This window comes from Canis lupus, chromosome 34 (genome assembly GCF_011100685.1).
Source record: "Canis lupus familiaris isolate Mischka breed German Shepherd chromosome 34, alternate assembly UU_Cfam_GSD_1.0, whole genome shotgun sequence".
Taxonomy (NCBI): Eukaryota; Metazoa; Chordata; class Mammalia; order Carnivora; family Canidae; genus Canis; species Canis lupus.
The window spans coordinates 24,425,513-24,447,728 of NC_049255.1; the positions used below are offsets into that span (position 1 = coordinate 24,425,513).

General features: G+C 39.6%; 1 protein-coding gene across 2 annotated transcripts in view; it reads right to left on the reverse strand.

The window, feature by feature from the left end:
* Positions 1 to 22,216, reverse strand: part of FGF12 (fibroblast growth factor 12) — a 543,009-nt gene that overhangs the window by 418,977 nt on the left and 101,816 nt on the right. The window contains exon 1 of one of the 2 annotated variants that reach the window (XM_038583707.1): positions 7,148 to 7,171. The exons of the other annotated variant lie outside the window; for it this stretch is intronic. The gene's annotated coding sequence lies outside the window, so the exon portion shown is untranslated. Of the gene's footprint in view, positions 1 to 7,147; positions 7,172 to 22,216 lie in introns of those variants that run through there. 2 annotated transcript variants of the gene reach the window in all.

Here is a 22,216-nt window from a genome sequence, read left to right on the forward strand (position 1 = left end):
GAGGAGTTCATTCATTCAGACCATACATGCAGTTCTCAGGAAATTATATCTTTACAATTCGAATTTATTTGTCCTTAACCAAAATTTATGTTAATATGTCAATAGGAACTGCAGAGGATTCAGGAGGGTTTATTAAAACTTGAAGGTTTTTCTTTTCAGCAACAAAATAGTTTTTTTCCAGAAGTACAAAGAAGTTGGATAATACAGACAAGTATTCATTCCAAATCGAAAAGCCCACAGGAGTCAAGTGCTGCTTGAAATTTGTCAAAAATCATTTACATACCCATCTTTAAAACAAATCATTTCTTCTTGCTTGAAGGCTGAAGATGGAGGTTTGGGTCACAATTACTCATGTTCCATTACATTCTATACTATGCATTTAGCAGATGATCACGTGTCCCTTGCCATATTTTCTTGAATTATTGATTTTGTGAAATACAGACTTCTTGGCCTCAGATCTTACACTTCTCTAAAAATGGCACCATCAATTTATGAATCTTGATAAGGACCACAGATCCAGATAAATCAATGACTTGATTACTTGCTATTCCGTAGGCATGTCTGATCTTCCTCCTTCCTCCCCCACACACTTGCTCTGACAGTTCTCTGCATCTCAAATCCCCTCCCCTCCATATCATCTCCGAACTTGACACCAGCGCATCTTTCCATCTCCTTAGTCCAATGGGATCTCCTCTCTTCAGGGTCTCTTCATATTCTTTCCTGCCTAGTATTAGAAAACACTCCGTGTGAGCCTAGGTATTCCACTTCATCTGGGGAGGGGACATCAAATCAAAGAAGAAAGTGGCATCTGTAGAGACCCAGCAGCACGTGGGTCCTCTGCTGTCACAATCAGATCAACACAGCATTCTCTAAGTGGGTTACTATCTGCCCTCCACGTGAATGATCCTGAGCATGGAAAGCTCCTCACCCACTCTTTGGATGGCAGATTAGGGCCCTTTCATGTGCAGTAAAACAAAACAACAGCAACAAACAAAAACCTAGGGGCTAAATTTGCTATCTCCAGGAGATCTTTAGCTTCAGGACATGTTCAGCTCCCAGTTTTCATGACTTAGAACAGCTGAGAGCAAAGGAGAAGAGATAAGAAGATAAGAGATAATAAGGTAAACACATATTTACACACTGTGTTCCAGTCCTGGCCACAGATCCTTTTGGTCAGTTGGCTTCTTATCTCTTCTCAAATATCTCAAATATTCTCGTACTTTCTTAGGGTCTAAAGCAGAAAATAGAGAGGTGCTGGCACTGAGGGGAAGAGGTTATGAAGAAAGGCGACTGTGGCTCCCAGTTGAATGCCCCCTAATCCTGTCACCTGGTGGGGTTCAGGTTAGACCCTTCACCCTGCACAATGGCCCACAGAGGGCTGGGGTGTGGATGCCCTTCTTCCTCATTCACTCACAAGGTAAAAGCGATTTCCAACCCAGTGTGAGCAAAGCACGGTGCCAGACGATGGGGCGAGTGGTAGAAAAGGTACAGCGTGGCTAAAAATGTTTGAGCTGTAATAGTCAGAAAGCCCGATAGCTTAAGAGAACCATGAAGATTTTCTGCACAAGCCCTCCATTTTACAGATGGAGATTTTAAGAACTTGGGTGAGGATGGGTGTATGGGTGTGGGCAGAAAGAAACTCAGACTAGATCAAACTCGGAAGCTATTAGCACTTTTTTGCCACAATACCAAATCACAATGGCTTAGCCAGAAAGCTTTGTAAGTCCAGCCAGGTGGCCACCTAGCTCTTCTTGCTGTATTTTGCTACAGGCTATGCAGACAATAAAAATGGATTAGACAGAGGGGGAAATTCTCTATTAGGGCAAGTGGCCCAGGTTACTTGAATACCCATCCCTGACTCAGGATTTTAGAATTATATCTGCTCCTCCTTCAACTCAACTGTGAGAAATGGGAATTTTGTCTAGAGTTGTTGTTTTACCCTTATTGTCTTAGTGTTGTTGGAGCCCGTACACTTTTTACAGAACTCTGTTAGGATAAGCTCTCTTCTCTGGAAGAGGAGACTCTGTCCTTGTGAACTCTCCCTGTCTTTGCTGGCCTCTTCTGAGGCATAGTTTGAACTACCTGGTCCTGGGTACTGAATCTAATCTAGTCTGCTGCTCCCAGCATCTCTGACCCTGCCATTGGAGCCTGGTAAACACGTATTTACACACTGTGTTCCAGTCCTGGTCACAGACCCTTTTGGTCAGTTGGCTTTCTTTCCGTACCACTATATCCTTCTCAAGGTTGTGGGAAATTTGGGGATTACTCATCGGGTGGAGAGCTTAAGAGTCTGAGAAGGGGCTCCTTATCCACAGTTGTCAGGCTCCTCACCTGGCTGATGCTCTTCTGCCATCCACACATCATGTGGGATTCAGCACTTCTCCTTGGGAATTGTAGTTGCCATGCGGAACAAAATCCCTCTGCTCCAGAATCCTTTCAAAATTATCCAAGGGCCCCCATACGCCTTCCATCTCCAGACCTGGGTCTGAGGCAAAAGGGGAAGGGTATTTCTTGGAGATTCAGTGCATGTCAGTTTTACTCATGGCCCTTCCAATAGTTCCTTCCTACCTTTTGGTATTTTTATTTTATTTTATTTTATTTTTACCTTTTGGTATTTTATGGTTCTGACTCACCACTCAAAATATATCCAAAAGCTGATATTCCCTCTCCACTCCACCATTACCATGATGAGCTGAGCCACCACCATCCCTCATTTGTATTATTGCAATTGTTCCTCTCTGGTCCCTCTTTCCTCCCCTGGCTTGCTAGAGTCTGTATTCAGAACGGCAGCCACAGTGAGTCCTTTAAAAATGCAAGTTACATAACATCAGTCCTCTGCTCTACAAAACCCTTCAGTGACTTCCCCATCACTCAGAATAAAATCCAAAGTTCTCATGTTACCCTGTGAAATCCTATACAATTTGCCCTTCTCTCCTCCTTTCTGACACTCTGCTCCAGTCACCTCCTGATTCGGGCTTTTGCACAGGCTGTTCCCTTTGCTCAGACCCAGATATCTGCCTGGGTTTTCCTCACTGCCCTCAAGACTCATCAACAATCACACAACAGAGAGACTTCTTTCTATCACAATCAGATGTTAAATAGCAACCATACCCACTCTGTGACACTCCTTGTCCCTTTCTCTGTGCTCATTTTCTCCCCAATGCACTTATTACCACCTGACATGTGTATGTTTATTTGTGATCTAATATATAAACTCATGGAGGTTACATCCACCCATTGGGATGCAAACTCCAAGAGAATGCTTTGTTTTGTTCACTCCTGTAGATCTAGAGCCTGATATGTTTTAGAGGCTCTATAAATAATTGTAGGATGAATGAATGAATAAATGAATGGATGAATTCTAAACGAGGGTTCCACCAAACTTTGGCTCTTTCTATGCAAAGTCAATGTTTTGGGACTGGAAAAAAAATCTCATAAAAAGGCTGCATCGGGTTTCAAGACGGTTTCTTCTTATTGTGCACTTTAAAACTCTACTTTGAAATACTAGGCTGAGCATTGATTTCTTTGTTCCAGGTTGAATCTGCCCTCTCTCTGAGGCTTGAAAGATACTGACTCAGTGGGTAGAATGCTCTAGAACAACAAGAGAAAAAGCAGGAAGAAAAATCCTCTATGAAAATCCTCATATCGCATCTCTCTACCTAAGAATGTTGTAATAAGGATTTAAATGGTTTTGCTCTTACTTTGCCTAGAAACTTATTTCATCCTCAATCTTGCCTTGAATTCCTTAAATATTGATGGGGTAAGCAGCTTGTCTCTTAGGTTGAAGTCATGAAAGAAAGCAAACTGCAAGAAAGCAAAGCCCTTGCAATTTTCTGAAGAACTCAGGGGGAAATGATGCCTGAAATATCTGGTAAGGACATTTGAGCAAGAGACTGCCCTGTTAGCTCTGCCTTCAGAAGTTGGATAATAGGCTTTAATAATGAAACACTGAGTGCTTAACTGGACACAATGGAGAAAATGAATAGAATGAGTGGCATCAGACAATGAATAGAACATTTTTGGAGTTTGCAAATTCAATAATGGTTTGTACCTGAATTGCAAGTTGGCAATACACAGTTATCTGTCCTCAAGCATGTTTTACTGAGTCCATAATTGTTGACGGAAAAACTTCACATGTATGTTCACTTCTCAGTCTCCTTTAAAAAAATGGAACATCTGCCATCCTTACTTGTTAAGAAACAATCCAAAATATTGGAAATAACTCTCCAAGATTCTTACATACTATTTCAGTCTTAATAGAGCATTGCTTAATAAATCTTCCTGATTTACACAACTGTCTCAACCCGGGACAATCTAGGCTCTAGATTGTAAGAATGCAATATTGCTTGATTTACTATTGTTTAGGGCTAAAATTCTTTAAAATTAGATCTTAACCTGTGGAGTGATTGGTTGCAAATTATTTTTGTCCAGTAGAAAAAAAAACAACCTCACAGGTAATAGTTTTCTTGCTCTGCAGCACATTAAAAATTTTACAAATAACATAATCTTATTTTAGCATTCTTTCTGCTACTGACTATATAAATATGCTAGCCTCTCATTTTCTCCAACTTTATCCAGCCTCTCGTTAAAGCAGCTTTATCATCTTGCTAGTTTCTTATTAATGAATTAAGTTTGTTATAGGTTTATCAGACAATCATGTTTTTATCTTTTAGAAAATTGTATCTGGACCTGCTTCACATTCCTAAATGGCCGTCAACAGCTAAAATCATCAGTAACTGCTACCATTATGAAGGGTACCTCTCCAATTCCACTGTCCCCTCTATCACTCCTTATGGTCTTATTCCCAGCCGCCTTCCCTTATTCATGTGTCCTTCTTGGCTTCTGTTAGCCTAGCAAGTCATAACTTCTGACTTGGACCTTGAGGTTTTAGTGGAGCGGTGAGTTTTACACTTGAACACACATCAGAATCTCCTGGATGACTTATTAAAGCAAAGTACTGAGCCTCACCCCCACAGTCTCTGACTCACTAGTCCTGGGATGGTGGAGCTCAAGAATATGCATTTCTCACAAGTTCACAGGTGATGCTAAAGCTACTGTATAAGGACTAACTACACTTGGAAAATCATTGCTGTAGCCAGTGGGGGGATTGAGCTTAGTCTTGATGGATGAGAAGATATAAAAACACTGTAATGATTTGGTAAATTGAATGCAAGACACAGTAAAGTAAATTCATTTTTAAAAACTTGTAAAATGTGAGTTATAAAATCTCAGGTAAATGACAGCTTTTCACTTGATGTTTATTCCACTTGAGAATCAACTGGTGATGGTACTGAAGAAACAAAAGAGTAATTACTATAAATTTATTATAAACTCAAGACCCAGCTCAAAAAGTAATTCCATTTTTTGTTTGTGTTAGTTTTAAGTTCTTTGAAGGCAAGAAAGTCCTAGCAGACTCCCTGGTATGGTATTTTATATTTACTTCTAGTAAGGGCCTGGCAAATATCTAGTGACCTACGATTGATATGTTTCTCTGTATTCTTATGGTTTCCAAAGACTTTCTTTCTTTCTTTCTTTCTTTTTTTAGATTTGTATTTATTTATTCATGAGAGAGAAAGACAGAGAAAGAGGCAGAGACACAGGCAGAGACACAGGCAGAGGGAGAAGCAGGCTCCATGCAGGGAGCCCAATGTGGGACTTGATCCTGGGGCTCCAGGATCACACCCTGGGTCAAAGGCAGGCGCTAAACCGCTGAGCCACCCGGGGTTGCCCTCCAAAGACTTTCATACTCATTACCTCATTTGGTACTCACAATAACCCTGTAAGGTAAATGGGGCAGGTGGATGACCCTATAGTAAAGATAAATAAGTTGAGTTTCAGAGGGGTCATGTGGCTTTCTCTAGGACACACAGCAAGCATGTGGCAACACAGGGCTAGCCCTTAATCTTTAATCTTCCTCAGCAGGATTATTTACTGATACAAAATAATGACCAGACTGATAATACCATGAGGGCTGGAGTAAGCCAAAAAGATTCTTAAATATAATTGGATTTGCAATATATTTGCTCACAAATAGTAGAAAACATCTATTTTACTAATATATGTGTATGTATATATATCTATAGCATACACTATATATATAGGCATAGACATAGATATATAGCATATAGGAGTTTGGCAGTGACCACTTAGAATAAGATAAAAATAGATTCCAAGCAAGCAATCAGTTTCAGAGAGGAAAGGAATGTGCTGAACTTTCTGGAATTTAAAATTTTGCAAAGAGAAAAGATAGTGTGTGGAAAGGGGATGGACACTAGACTCACACAAATGTCCACTCTGTCTCTGACCACCTGTAAAATTGAAAAATCATCTCACTCGTATGAATTTTAGTTTTCTTGCCTATAAAATATATCATATATATATATGTATTAAAACCTAAATTTCTTGTAAGGATTAAGCAAAAATCCAAGTAAAAATAGGAATGGGCATATAGCATACCCAGTCCAGGGTCTTGAACACTAAGAATGCCCATGGAGGGCTAGTTCCTACCTCCACTTTAATTCTTCAGAAGGGAAGGAGAACTCAGTAGGACTGCTAGGGTCTAAACATTCACGAAGGTGTGGGATGAATATCTATTGCTAATTTCCACTGAATTCTCACCATTTTGTTGAATTTTTCAGGCATCAAACCACAGCACATCCCAGAGAAAGCAAACGCAGGCATGTTATTGCAGAGCTGATACAATTCACCATCGCCGCTACACTAACAAATCAGCAGCACCTATTAGCACCACAGCAGGTGACTTAAATGGTTGTCAGGTGCAACATATTGTATTTCCATTTGATTGTGTTGTGTGGAAATCAATGAAAAGGAACAAGGCAACCGCTTGAGTCACAAAGGAGAAAAAGGGAGATTGTCGGATGAATCGCATCCATCCTGGATGCAGAAGTGTTGTACAATTGGAGATGGCAGGAAAGGAAATAGACATAATTACGGTCTGCATACAACTGGGAACAAATGGAAAGGGGGAGAGTGGGGAGAGAGAAAGAGAAGTGAAATCTGAGGATCTGGCCCCTCTGCATTCCAGACACAAGGAGATTTCCTCTGCAAACAGCGCCCTGGCTAGACTTGCCAGTTATGTGTATGACAAAGCAGAAAACAAATGCACTGATTACAGTGCTGAACTCACCCTCGGACTCCAATACAACCACAGGGGGAGTCTCAGCTGGGCAGCAGCCTGGCGTTTTCAGGCAAACAATTCTGGGCTAGTGGCTCACCTGCAGTAGCTACATGCATTTCCCCGGCATATAGGCTCATAAACTATAAAGTGGGCAGTCAAGGTTGAGTTTGATTAGAACAGAGACGTTAGAAAACACAACACTCTGTTCCCCATTGTAAGAACATAGCAGCCTCCAGTAGTGCTGACACTGACCACCCACAACTTCCCTGGGGGAAACGCAGTGGCACTTCTGTGGACTTAGAGTGAAATGTCAGCTTTCCCTAACAACACTCATTACCGCATTATTGCAGATGTGCTACAGTCTAAACTGTGTTACAGAAATCTAAGGACTATACTTACAAAAGCCTAACCTCACACCATCCCCCAGATACCAGCACCACCACGGAATAATGGCAAGAGAAAAACAAGCTGCATTTCTTGTGCATTATTGGAAAGGAATATTTTATATTGCTTGGGACCTTGAGGCCAGCTTGTTCACATTCAGCTACACGTAGTCCTATGCAACTGATGTTTCTTTGCGTAATTTATAATAATTTCAAATATTTATTAAATGCTTAAGTGCTAGGGAATGAGAGAAGCATTTTATATGGATGACTATTTCCCCCTCTAAAGTACAAGCTCCTCTGAAAGCTGAAGCCCTGGTTGATTCATAAACTGGGGACATGAGAGTTTTGGGTTTTGAAATCCTTACAGAATAGTGTTTCTCAAATACACATATCTCACCCGTACAAATCACCTGAGATCCTGTAAAAAAAAAAAAATGCAGATTCTGTGTCAGCAAGTCAGGGGTAGATCCTGAGACTCTGCATTGCTAAGAATGTCTGGGTGATGCCCTAGAGCACACTGCACAGCAAATAGCAGATGCTTTATAAATGTTAAATGGACCAGAGCGAAGGTCAAGGCACTTTAGACTAACCAACCATGTTCCAAATTCAAGGGATGGAATGGGCTAGCCAGGTTTCCTCTAGCTCTCAATTATCACATAATGTTTAAGAACATGAACTTTGAAATCCTATGAACCTGAGTTTGGGTCTGAACTTTTCCATTTACCAACTCTGCGACCTTGGATAAGTTTACTTCTTTTAAACTTCTATTTTCTTGCCTATAAAATGGCTAGACTACCTATATACTACCTATGTTACCTGTTAAACTATGCCTACCTCAGAAGGTAATCATGAAGATTAAATTAAACGACGCATCTGAGAAATAATAAAACTGGGAGTGAGCATTAGTACTATTACCATTTGTATAAGTACCTCCAGGGTCAATTTCTTTTTCTTTTCTTATAAATATTTTATTTTTAAGTGATCTCTACACCCACCATGGGGCTTGAACTCACGACCCTGAGATCAAGAGTCACTTGTCCTTCCCACTGAGCCAGTCAGGCACTCCTCTACTTTGATGGGGGAAAGATTTACTCATTTATTAAGCTAATACATATTTGTTGAGGGCTATTCTGAGCCAGGTACGGTCTAACAGTTGAGGATACCTCATTTTAAAAGTCAGAAAATGACCCTGCCTCCACACCACTGACAGGCTACTGGGAGGGGAAAACAATAAATAATTAAACATAGAAATAGTGATTAATGATTTTTTAAAATAAAGCATCCAACTATAGAACATTCTGGATAAAGCAAAACTATGAAGACAGTAGAAGATCAGTGGTTTCCAGGAGTTAAAAAGAGAGAAGAACTTGAACAGGTGAGAGCATAGAGGATGTTGAGGGCAGTGAAGCTATACTGCATGACACTATAACGGTGGTCACATGTCATATATTTGTCAAAACCCGCAAAATGTACAACATCAACAGTGAACTCTTACGTAAATTACGGACTTTGGCAATTGTGATGTGTCACTGCAGGTTTGTCAATTGTACCATCGTAAAAAATGTGCCCCTGTAATATGGGGTGTTGGGGGGGGAGTAAGTTATGCATGGGGGAGGGCACAGGGCATATGGGAACCTCTCTGTACCTCCTGCTTAATTTTCCTGGGGACTTAAAACTACTCTAAAAAAGATGAAGCCTATTTTTTTAAATAAATAAATAAAGCAGAGTGGAGAAGGAGAGAAAGTGGCTGGCCGGGGATGGGGGTGGGGGGTGAGGGGCATTTGAGATACTGTGGTCAGGAAGTTCCCTCTGAGAAGGCAGTACTTCCACAAGACTTGAATGATGAGGAGAAGCCAACTAGACATCCCACACTTCACCCCTGACATTTCCAGCTCGTGTTGTGTCTGTGGACATGTGGAAGGTGACACGTATTCTCAGAGGTGTCAAGTGCAGTTGAAGTAGGCTGATGGGAAGGCTGCCATAGTGTGTGCAACTCAGTTTGTAAAGGGCAACATTTCAATAGACACCTTCTGAGGAGAAGGTCTATGACACCACCATGCGTGTGACCGGGTAAAACACGGCTGCTTATACATAGCTGGCTTTTCCAATTAAATCATTGCACGTTAGTAGTCACCGCCACTCGCTTGGCACTGTCTAATCTATGTGCCATGACCAGACTCTCATTACCTCACTGATCATCCGAGGGAACTTATAACAAAATAAGATTACTTTCCTCTGCACAGGAAGAAATGAAGCTTAAAAAGTCATGTAAACTCATGACTTTCCCAGGATGCAGCTGGATTTCACCCAGTCACATAGTTTTTGAAAACTGGAGCAAAGATTTGAACCCAGGTCTTTGCTACTCCCAGGTCCAGGCTGTCTGACAAGCTTCCAGCAAACTTCAGTCTTGTCTTCCCGCTGACTCCAGAGTCTAAGTCTTCCTCTCCCAAACTGTGTGATCTATCTTAGATCAATCACAGGAGCAAGCCTAGTCAAACATGTGAATATGAGAATGTTTATTACCAGAACGTAGTAGGAACGCAAGGACAACACGCACATACATGCACACACATGCAGAATTGGCCATACCTTCCAACTTCTGATTGCTTCTCCACCACACTTGAAACATTTTCATGATGGGACACAAAGGGAGTCATTAGTTAGCCATTGACTACTGGACATAAGAAGCCTGCTATCTGGCTAAGGTTGGGGAAAAAAACCCATACCAAGCCACCACTGTTTGGGTGAAATCCAGCTGCATCCTGGGAAAGCCAATTAGGGCCCTTCGAGACCGTGTCAGGGGAGCAGTGCTGCTGAGAGAGGAGCATCAAGAGAGTGTCGTGCAACATCACAGAAAGGAAATGGAGGCTTGGAACAAGAGGACAGGAAGCAGGAAGGATCAGGTGGTAATTGGAGTTAGTTGCAAGAGGAGAGTTTTAGAGATGTCAGCCTTGAGTTTTCATCTTGCTGCTTGCTCACTAGAGCTTCGGTTTCTTTATAAATTGCGGACAGTAATGCCAGGGGGAGGGGAGGCTAAATGTGACACACTTGCTGCGATGCACGCCTGACACATAGCATGTTCCCCACATATATTGGTCTCTTTGTTGGAGTAAGAGCTTTTCTTCATTTTCAATCCAGTGTTTTAAAGATATGTTGATTATTACTCTTGTTACTCCAGGCCATGCTTCATTAGTTTTATTTAAGCTCTTCATCTATTTCCATAGAACTTTGACAATTAAAAAAAAAAGACCTAAACGTTTTATTTGTGGAAGTGTTCTGGTCAGCCCTCCCCACTTTAACACCAGCAAATAGGAATAGTTAACATTCCCTGAGCACTTCTTTCCACCAGTCGCTATCCTCAAGAGACTAAATTCGGCCTCCCTGTGACCTTGTAAGGAGGTGACATTATCAGCCCCATTTCATAGATAAGGAAACTGTGGCACAGAGGAAGGAGTAATTGGCCCAAGTCTCACAGTGAGCCGGTGGTAGAAGCAGGATTCAGGACTTGACGCCATAGCTCCATAGCTTTGTGGAAGAGTATTTCCAGAAGGAGAGGAATAATGTACCAAATTTGACGCTTTGTCCCCTCATGAGGAACCATCGGCCGGATGCAGAGCCTGCTTTTCAGATTGGTACAAAACCTACTCTCCTCTAACAGATTCTTCATACGCTTCCAGTCAGATAAACCGTGCATGTTAGCAGGGCCCAGACCACCTAGCAAACAGAAAAAGGCTGTGGATTCCTTTTCTGACCTTCTGGGAAGATGTTTTTACACCCAGGAGCAAATAATTCCATTATTTCTACTCCACTGTGAACCTCAAAATTGCTGATGATTAAATAATTCAGCCCTCTGGGAAAATCCAGGTCCCAGTCTTAAGTCTCTAACCCTTATGCCAATTTGATAAGTGGTACAGACATAACATGGCTCTTTAGGTTGTCTAAATTTACCAGCTCTGAAAGATTTAATGCAGAAGGAGTCCATTACGGCATGGTCAGTCCAACATATTCTGGCACGTAACCAGCTTAGCGAGGCAGGCTTAAATAGGAAGATACTAAAAAAAGGCATTTGGCAGAGCTATAATGGGCCTCCAGCTTCAGGGAGAGAATCTGGAGTTAGTTGACTTGGGAAACTCTCTGTTCCTTCTGGATAGAGCTTGTGTCCTCTCTTCTGCCCCTAGGCTCCTGTTAATGATTAGGGTATAAATAGGTCAAATAAACTAAAATTCTGTGAATTCTCTGCATTTGTTATATAGGCTTGGTGTGTTGATTGTGGAAATGAGTCATAACCTTGATCCAGATGTCTGCTTCAAGGGCTGAATGAATGAAGTTCATCCAGGCTTTCAAGCATACTTGATCAGATCTCACACAACAGAGTTTTTGTTTAACTTTTTAAAAAAATTCAACTTAGTTAACATATATTGTATTATTAGTTTCAGGGGTAGAATGTAATGAGTCATCAGTTGCATTTAACAGCCAGTGCTCATTCCACCAAGTGCCCTCCTTAATCCCCATCACCCAATTACTGCATCCCCCACTCACCTCCCCTCAGTTTGTTTCCTATAGTGAAGAGTCTCTTATGGTTTGTCTTCCTCTCTGATTTCATCTTATTTTATTTTTCCTTCCCTTTCCCCCGTGTTCAACTGTTTTGTTTCTTAAATTCCACATATGAGTGAAATCATATGGTATTTGTCTTTCTCTGACTGCCTTATTTTGTTTAACATAATACCTTCTAGTTCCATCCATGTTGTTGCAAATGGGACTATTTCATCTTTTTGATGGTTGAGTAATATTCCTTTGTATAGATGCATCACATCTACTTTATCCATTCATCTGTAGATGGACATCTGCACTCTTGCCATAGTTTGGCTGTTGCAGACATTGCTGCTATAAACATTAGGGTGCACGTGCCCCTTCGAATCACTGTTTGTATCCTAACAAAAAGTTTCTTAAAACTAATCATGAATTGGGATTGAAGCACGTGACAAGGCTGCACTCGTAGGACTGCTTCTTTCTGCTCTCGTTATTTCCTTATCCTTGTCTGCATACCCTTTGGCTTATGATTATTGGTTCTGACAGCACTCGGAAGCACCTAAATCAGGAGCAGATCATGGACATGTAGAAAGGATCTCACTCTGTACCAGATCTCACTCAGTTAGTACGATGAATGCTGGCTAGAGACACTGTGTGTCTGCACCATGATGCCTGCAAGCATCATGAGGTCAATGACATGTCCTAAAATCCTTCAAGGCAGTTCACTTTCTTCTTTCATTACACTACTCCCAGCCATTCAGGTAGGGGCAAGGTGTTGGGAGGCCAAGGATCTATAAAATTGTTATTGCATCACAGGATGCATGATTCTCAATAGTCCTAAATGCCAAGTGAAGTCTTCTAAAATGGATGAAAAGCACTCAGAAGGTCATAACCACGTTTTATATATCTTTCATATGCTTCTCAAAGTGTCAGACACAAACCTAAGCACAAAATCCATGTCCATTCGACTTGCACAATTGAATTGGCTTAAACTGACAGGGACGTTTGTCAAACCATGTCTGCTAAAGTGTGTTTGATTCATATTCAAGTATAAGCAGAACTAATACCCAGTCAGGCACACGCTGTACCTGTTGTTTTCAGCTGGCATCTGTTCTGATTGGTCAGTGTCTCTGCTGGCTAATTGTACAATATTTTGAATATTACCCATGATTATTAGTTTTCTTTTCCAACTTATTGTTATAATCTGTGCCACTATCATATGTAAGTTTGTAGTCCTTACACATTCAGATAATTTTCATAGTTACTAAGGATCCCAGAATCATAGAATCTCAGTATTGCAAGGCATATTGAAACATCTATTCCCACTCTCTGGATACAGAAATTCCATCTTCAGTCTTTCCACAAGAAAAGCATCCAAGAAATTGTAGCTGAGTACTTGTTAAAACCAAATCACATTTTTCTGCTTTTATTTTGCATTGTTTGCAATTGTATAAAGGAAGGCATAAGACATTCACAAGGGACTCCAAGAAAATTTGAATATTAAGGTCATTACAACATGTGTCCAGGGAGGAAATTTTGTGTTCTTGTCAGTCTTGCTGCATTGGTCCATAGATCACAGAAGAGATTCACCACCTAACCACTGTTGAACTACTACTACTAATAGTCTGGTCCAAACCACCATCACCTCATCTGATTTATTGCAATTGCTTCTTAACTGGTTTCTTTGTTTCTACTCATTACCCCCTTCAGTCTAGCCAACACAGCAACCAGGAAGATCCTATTAAAATGTCAGGTCAGGTCACTCCTTGGTTCAAAACTCTCAATGATTTCCTATCCCTTTAAGAATTAAAGCCAATTGTCCATACTATCCCCTACCAGGTCCTACAAGATCTGGCTTCCCCAGTTCTTTTATCTCCTACTCCTAAGCTGGCTGTTTCTGGAATATACCAGTGTGTGCTCGTGTCTCACAGCCTCTGCTCTTGCTGTTCCATTGGCCTGGAAAACTTGTCCCCTAGATGTTCCTTCAGCTTCTTCCACTGTTTACACAGACAACACCTTCTCAGAAGGCCTAGACTAGCCCATCCATATAAAAATTGCAACTTCACTCCCTATGCCCTTCTTTTCCTCTTCAGCCCTTACCATCATCCTACATATATATTATTTCTCCCACTGGAATATTACTTCTGTGAAGACCAGGATTTTTGTCTATTTTGTTCACTAGCATATTCTCAAAGCCTAGAATAATGTCCACCATATAGTAAGCACTTGGTAATCAGTTTTGGAAGGAAGGAAGGAAGGAAGGAAGGAAGGAAGGAAGGAAGGAAGGAAGGAAGGAAGGAAGGAAAGAAGGAAAGAAGGAAAGAAGGAAAGAAGGAAAGAAGGAAAGAAGGAAAGAAGGAAAGAAGAAGGAAGGAAAAAGGAAGGGAGGGATCAGGAAGAGAAAAAAAAGAGGGAGAGGGGGGGTAAAGATAAAAGGATGACTCCCCGGTAATGCTGTAGCTCAAATTTTAGAAGGATTCTGTTTTCTCCTTTGCTTATGGAAAAAATTTGAAATTCTTCAGGCCTCTAAAAGATCAGAGCAGGAAGCATTTATGGTTACTTAGTGGAATTATTTCTATCTTTTAAGTTATACGTATCTAGGAGTAAGAAAAGGAAGCAGCTATCAGGGATTATGTCCCAACCTCTGATTTTAGATATCACTTAAATGCTTTTTGCAGTATTAGGCTTTAAGATTGTATTCATTCATTCAACGACATGCTTATTGAGACCCTACTATCTGTAAGGTCCCTGAATTAGCCTCATGGGAATCTGAAGTTACATTAAATATATTCCCTAAAGTACATAAAGGAAAACTGTACCACCAGGTGGTGGTTTTCAACACAGGTGCATAAGAGATTCAAAACAAAACCAATGACTGGAGCTGGGTTCCAGAAAATTGGAACAGCAAGGGAAACATTTTAATCCCTCCCAGGTGATTCAAATGTGCATCTCGATTTTATCACTGCTATCGTATAAAAGGCACAGATACTCAGGTAGCAACATAGAAGCACTAAAGGGATTCTAGAGCATGATCACTTCTAGTCAGAGTGAAGTTCTCAAAAGTGTTCCAAAAACAGAAATCATTTGTGAAAGGCTAATAGCTGGGTTTAAGAAAAAACCAGCCTCATGTCTGAATAAAGTTAGAGAATTACTTGTTCCTTATGCCATTTTTTGGAGATGCAGTGTCCCGGAGAGTCTCTCTCCCCTCAAGTGGATTGAAGAAGATAAAGGAGAGAGTCTAGGAAGAGTCTTTCTAAGCTTAGCCCCTATTAATCAGCCATGCAGGGTCTCTAGGATTATAATTATGCTTGGGCTTCATGCCACCACACAGTTCTACATATGCCCATATATCTTACTAGGGGAAGTTGTAACCAAAGCCAGTTCTTTGCCATGAAAACAAACCAGCCAGAGAAGTAGACTAATAGCTACATTTTAAAAAACTGCTTAACATGATTAAATGAAGTACGCCCTAGTTGGCCTTCATGACTCTCCCTTTGGGTACTCCCACCTACCTGTTTCCCTTGTCTTACACTCACATTCCTGGACCAAAATTTTGCACTGGTTAATTTATGGAGTTCATACAAAGTTTCCTTTGTCTGCCTTGTTAAATGATTGGGAAGAGACAGAAATCAAATTTTGCTTTGTTCTGCTAAGTTAGGATCTATAACCATCATTATCTGAGCTTCATAGCTGTGTTTGGCTTGCCTGACTTCTTATTCAACTGACACTGGTCTTCTTAATTAAAATTAAATAAACAAAAGATTAATAAAGGACACTGACTAAATCATATGGATCTATTTGATGAAATACTTTGTAGGATTAGAAATATCATGGAAAAATGTTCACCATATAAGAAAAACGTTTGAGTGGATACAGACCTATTCATAATAGAATACAAAAGTTATAAAAGTTATATTTATGAAATAAGATTGAGTGCTATTCATTTTCTTTTACTTATTATATATTTCTTAAATCTTTTATGGTGAACGTCTATTAATTGCAAAACAGAAAACAAGAAGACAGTTTAAAGCCAATAACTTTTGTTTTTAACAAAAACCAAATAAACACAAATCAGTTTTCTTTACACCCCTCCTCCAACAAACATGCTACTTGTTGCCCAGATTTTACTTTGAGATTTAAATTGGCATAACTATTAATGGTTGAATGTTCCCAGATTTTTGAAGAAAAAAAGACTAATGCTGATAAAATACTTTGGAACCACAAACTGTGAGATAGATAAAGAATACAAAAAACACAAGATGGTGACCTTTTCCTGCTCATTTTTCTTGCTAGAAAGCTGTTTCTCTTTGTTTACTGTTCTTTTGCTGATCTTTTTTGTTTTTGTTTTTTTTACTTCAAAGCAAAAAAGTTTTTGTTTACCAGTAGAAAACTTGTTGAAGTCAATTATTCCTTGAAGACTTTCTATGCACAATTTCCTTGCTGAAAATTTTCTCAGAAAAGAGATTAGTGACTTTATTGTGCCTTATTGTGCCTTATTGATTGCTTATTGATTGCTCCCAAGCTCTTTCTCATTTTGTTTATGGGCGTTTTTATATTAATGGATTTTATAGTAGGAGAAATAATGTAGACAAGCTCCTCACAGGTCCACCACTGATACCTTGCTATTTTATGTTTCTAGAACAGAGTGATGAGAAGTGTTGGCTGACAAACATGACACTGAAAACTGAGAGCACAATAGTAGGGGATCCATTTCATTTCTCCTGATCTGAAGGGATGATCATGTTTGAGTTTCAAATACATGCAGCAGATAAATAGTCCAAGAAATGACCCTTCTGTGAAACAAATGCTCTTTGACACATTGACCTTTCATGTAACTTTTCAGTGGTTTACAAATATTTACCAAGAGTTATACATGGTCAAAGAAAAATCAGATATGGAGCACTCTTCCTAATCATCCTTCCAATTCAGGGAAGTGGAGAATGCATGATCCCAAGTGCACTGGATAAACAGACCTCAAAGAGACATTCCCACTTTTACTCATATTATTAGGAACGTCCAAAATGGAATCTTTGATGAGTAAAATTCCAACACTGTGTGGAATTAAATATGCAAACTTTTTTTCAGTAATTATGCATAAGATCCCAAAACATCACTTACAAATTTCCAATTGTAATAAGGCTATTAAATAAAGGAATGTAAATTAATTCATTTATCAGTTGCAAGAATGATCAACCTTGGAATGATGGATGGGTTACTTGCTGGATCACAGTTAGAGTGGTATGCACTCCCCTGGCATCCTACCTTGCCCCTCTTTCCTATTGAGCCCCACTAAAGACAGTACCATACATCTCTTCCACACCTGCAAGTCCACTCCCAGGAGTATGGGGCTGAGAGTCTTAAGTGTGGCACTCTATGTATCCCTACTACAGACCCTTTTTTCCTAACTCATCATTCCCTTTTATTTTATTTCTGCTTTTATTTCTTAGATTGCATTTAAAATTTTTCACCTTAAGGGTTAATGTTCACTGTGGTTAAAGCTAAAATTATGTCCTCAAAATCCTCCTTTTTGACTGGATCTACTGGAAAGACGTTTTGTTCACCTGGCCTCATATATCTAAATGTAAACTACACAGAAGATGTCAGAATGAGGGTCTTACTATTCAGGATATTTTTACCTGGTAACAAGAAGGAAGAAGCCAATAGCCCCTAAGCATTTTTTTAACCCTTAAAACACTTCAGTGGTGGCTGGAAAACAATTTGAGCCAGTTGAGGAAAGAGAGATACTACTTAGTTTAAATTGCTTGTCTTTCTCTGTACTATTCCTCATTACCTCAAATACACTGACAAGCAAAATACATTTTCCTCATGCTGCTATAGGTGTTAGTTTAATTTTTTAAACTAAAATTTACTTTTTCTCAGCTCTACTAGATCAAATTTTAAAAGAAAATACATTTAAAGTGTTACAGAATATTCTCTATGCTGCAATAAGGCAAGGACAAACAGAAAGATTTTCCAGTAGGGTTTCAGGTAACTTGCCTTTGAAAAGTGAGAATTAAGGTCTCCCATGAGTTTCTGGATGATCCCGGGTTCCATTTACCCCAATCTCCAGATTGAGGACTACCTCTTGCCTTTGAGAGACCATAACTTAAGGGCACCTGGGTGACTCAGTCAGTTAAGCATCTGCCTTGGGCTTAGGTCATGATCCCAGGGTCCTGGGATGGAGCCCCCACATCAGGCTTCCTGCTCTGCGGGGAATCTACTTCTCCCTCTCTCACTGCCACTCCCCTTGCTTGTGCGCTCGCTCTCCCTCTCTCAAATAAATAAATAAATAAATAAATAAATAAATAAATAAATAAACAAAATCTTTTTAAAAAGGGAGAGAGAGTGAGAGACCATAACTTCATGTTGGTCTTTTGGATCCTTTGTTTTTGTTTGTTTGTTTGTTTGTTTACAGATAATATTTCTTCATTATATTTCTCTCCATTTGAATTTTTTATGAAAATAAAATTACATTGAACAGATCTATTCTTTCACTCAAGTAGTCACAAAAAGGAGACTCTCTAGTACTGTTCAAGTATCTACTGTGAACCCGCCATATGTCAAGGGATCTATTGGGGGCTGAGATACAGACTTGCTAAGACAGCTGCCATCTCTGCCTTTATGATATTTATAGTCTAGTTTTTCTATGTCTTTGCTTTTATGACATAAGAATATTATAAAACTTTAAGGAATTTAAAAGATATTATCCAATCTATAAATATTTATGGTGTTGTGCAAAAAAACCTGCTAATTACACACTTAAGTGTATGTTTTCTATTAGGAAACAAAAAGGTTAGAAATTCTCCTTTTTCTATAATATGAAAGTAAGATTTTTCATTATAAAAATCATTTTTTAAAAAGCTTCTCAGATTAGTTCACTGTTAGGGTCTTGACTCATTTATTAACAAATTTACTTTCTTTTTCTTTCCTTGAAAATATGTAACTCTAATTCTCTATCTCCTCCCTATACACACACACACACACACACACCTTTTCTTTCCACACAACTGACATGTATTAAATGCCATTTTAACCAACTAATAACTTAAACACTATATAAATTTAAAAGATACAAATAATGTGTCCATAATTATTTTTTATTTATTTGAGAAAAAGAGAGAGAGAGAGAAATTGGGGTGGGGGGTTGAGAGCAGAGGAAGAGAGATAGGCAGACTGCACTGCGCACGAATCCTAAGTGAGGCTCCATCCCATGACCCTGAGATCACAACCTGAGGCAAAATCAAATAGGTGGCTTAACCAACTGAGCCAGCCAGGCTCCTCCATAATTTTTAACGTAGCAATCTCAATTCACAGAATTCATCATGAGGAAATAATCACAGAAATGGTCAAAATTTACATACAAAGATATTTAGCCCAGTAGGGGGAAAACAATCTAAATGTGCAACAATAGGGAATGGTAAAATAAGTGATGATGTACTAGACTATTATGCAATAATTAAAATAAAAGATTATTTAATAATATGATGATATATGACAGGTAATAAAAGCAGAATACAAAATGTATATAATCAACAATCATAACATGTATATGCTCATGTATCTCATTGGTTGAAGAAGAGGATTTAAAATTAGTACATTAGGGGCATCTGGGGGGTTCAGTTGGTTAAGTGTCTGCCTTCAATGCAGGTCATGATCCCAGACTCAGGATTAAGCCCCATGGTGGGCTCCCTGCTCAGCAGGACATCTGTTTCTCCCTCTCTGCTCCTCCTCCTTGTCCCCCTACCCCCACTGTGCTCCCTCTCTCTCACTCACTCTCTCTCTCTCAAATAACTAAATAAAGTCTCAAAAAAAAAGAAAATAGTACATCAAAATATTGAGCGTTTATTGGAGTTATGAATGATTTTATGATCTTTGTGATGATAGCAAATTTTTAAAGTTATTACATACGTAGTCAATTTTATATACAGAAAACCTCCATATTTTAAAATATAACACATAAAACCTCAGATTTACTCTACTGACGATTACTATAATGTATAATCATTCATATATAATCTCTTCCAACGGAGCAAATTTTACTAAAAGGATAAAAAACTTAGGTTATATTTGATTATTTAATCATCAGCAAAGAAAAGAAAGTGTGCGGGCAGCCCGGGTGGCTCAGCGGTTTAGCACCGCCTTCAGCCCAGGGTGTGATCCTGGAGACCCAGGATCGAGTCCCACGTCAGGCTCCCTGCATGGAGCCTGCTTTTCCCTCTGCCTATGTCTCTGCCTCTCTCTTTCTCTCTCTGTGTCTCTCATGAATAAATAAATAAAATCTTAAAAAAAAAAGAAAGAAAGAAAAAGAAAAGAAAGTGTGCTACATTGTATTAGCCTCAAATAAGTTACAAATCATTGAGGATTTATTTGGTCTATTTGTTTGTTTTTCTTATTCTAAAGCATTATGATCTGCAACTGAGAAGCAAAAGAACATTGTAAGTGATTCTTGCCAATGATTCTAAGATGTTTTGTGTCTACTTAGATACGTACCTCATCAACTCATAAAAGCTTCACCTATCACAACAGTCCTCACAGCAGATTTATTATGATCCCTAACTTTATTTTTTCTAATATTCAATAATTTGAAGAGCTCTGGATACACAGAACCTTTGAAGAATAGACTACCATTATTGTATTGCTTGTAGAGTTCCCAGAATGAGCTCTGAGAAACTAAGATCTAGACTATAAATAAACTGGGAAAAAAAGTAAGCTGGACAATGATATTTTGAGAAGAGACTATCAGCAGCTCATCTGCTTGATACATGAGAGGCAGTAAAGCAACAGACTTATGTTCCAGCTTGGCTGCTCATAGACCTCTTCTGCTACATTATATGCAGCCTCATTTGTTAGGAGAATGTCCTCTGTCATTACTCTCTGCCTTCCACTATCTCTTGCTTATAGTCATCAATTTATTTTGTGATCAGTTTGTATCATCCATTCTTAGAATGTTAAGTGAAGTTCTGGGGAAATAAGTGAAAGTTAAAAATGAGAAAATATGGAGGAAAATGGGAATGCTCAGGCTACCAATGAGAAGGTTTAGGTCCGGATGGAGGCATAAAAATGCTCTTCACATGCTTAAAAGGCAGTCACATGGAATAAGGGTGTAAAGCACAGTTTTCATGGGCTACAAGGCAGCAATTAGGAGAGAAGGCTTTGGAAGATACATATTGGTTTAATGTTGGTGAATATGGGTTGGATCAGTTAAATCCAAGGGGAATTCAGACTTAAATTTGTGTGTGTGTATGATGTGTTGTTGGGATTTGGTGAGTCCATCGGGATCTATTGGCATGAACTGTTTTCTAGGTAGGCTTTTTTATTTCAGGCTGAAAGAGAGGAGGCAAGGGATATATTAAGAGCCTACGGAGAAGTTTGCAAATCATTGAAAAGAACATGATGGTGCCTGCCCAAAAGTGTAGGCTACTCTCCTGGTCTGCCACCAGAGAAGGGAACTGAGGACAAAAAGGAGCAGCAGTTTTTATGAAAAGCTCCATTGGGAAGGAGGGGCTCAGGACATGGTTGCATAGCCCCTGCTCAGTGACAAAGTGAGTAATAAAATTGAAGAGGCATTTTCCTCTTACTGTGTAGAACTTACTTCAACTTGGTCATTCTGATTTGAGAATCACCCAGCTAGAACCTGTTTTAGTTCTGACATCAGTGCTATCAAAATGGACGAGGCCATAGGAAATCATGAGACACTGCCTAGACAGAGCAATGCTTCTCAAACTTAAATGTACATACAACTCACCTGAGGGTCTTGTGAAAACACTGTTCTAGTTGAATGAGTCTGAAGTGAGGCCCAAGATTCCACATTTCAAATAAGCTCTCAGGTGATGCTGATGAGGCTGTTCCAGCAACCACTAAGTAGGACTCTGGTAGTGATTTTATGATGAGAATAAACTGACAAAGAGAAGCCAGAATGGGAGAAAGAGAACTCATAGATGCTGAAAAACAGGATCCAAAGCTGACATGGTGCTTTCTGAATACTCTGGAGCTACCTTCCACTATAATCCAGAAATATTGGAACTAGGGCAGTCAGTCTAAGCATTTTAGGAACATCTGCATGGGAAAGGACAGGAAGTCTGTGTTGTTGGTGTAAATATGGTTCCATGTGGTGTATACCCAAGAGAGCAAAGAAGACCCAAAGTTGACCAACAAAGGCCTG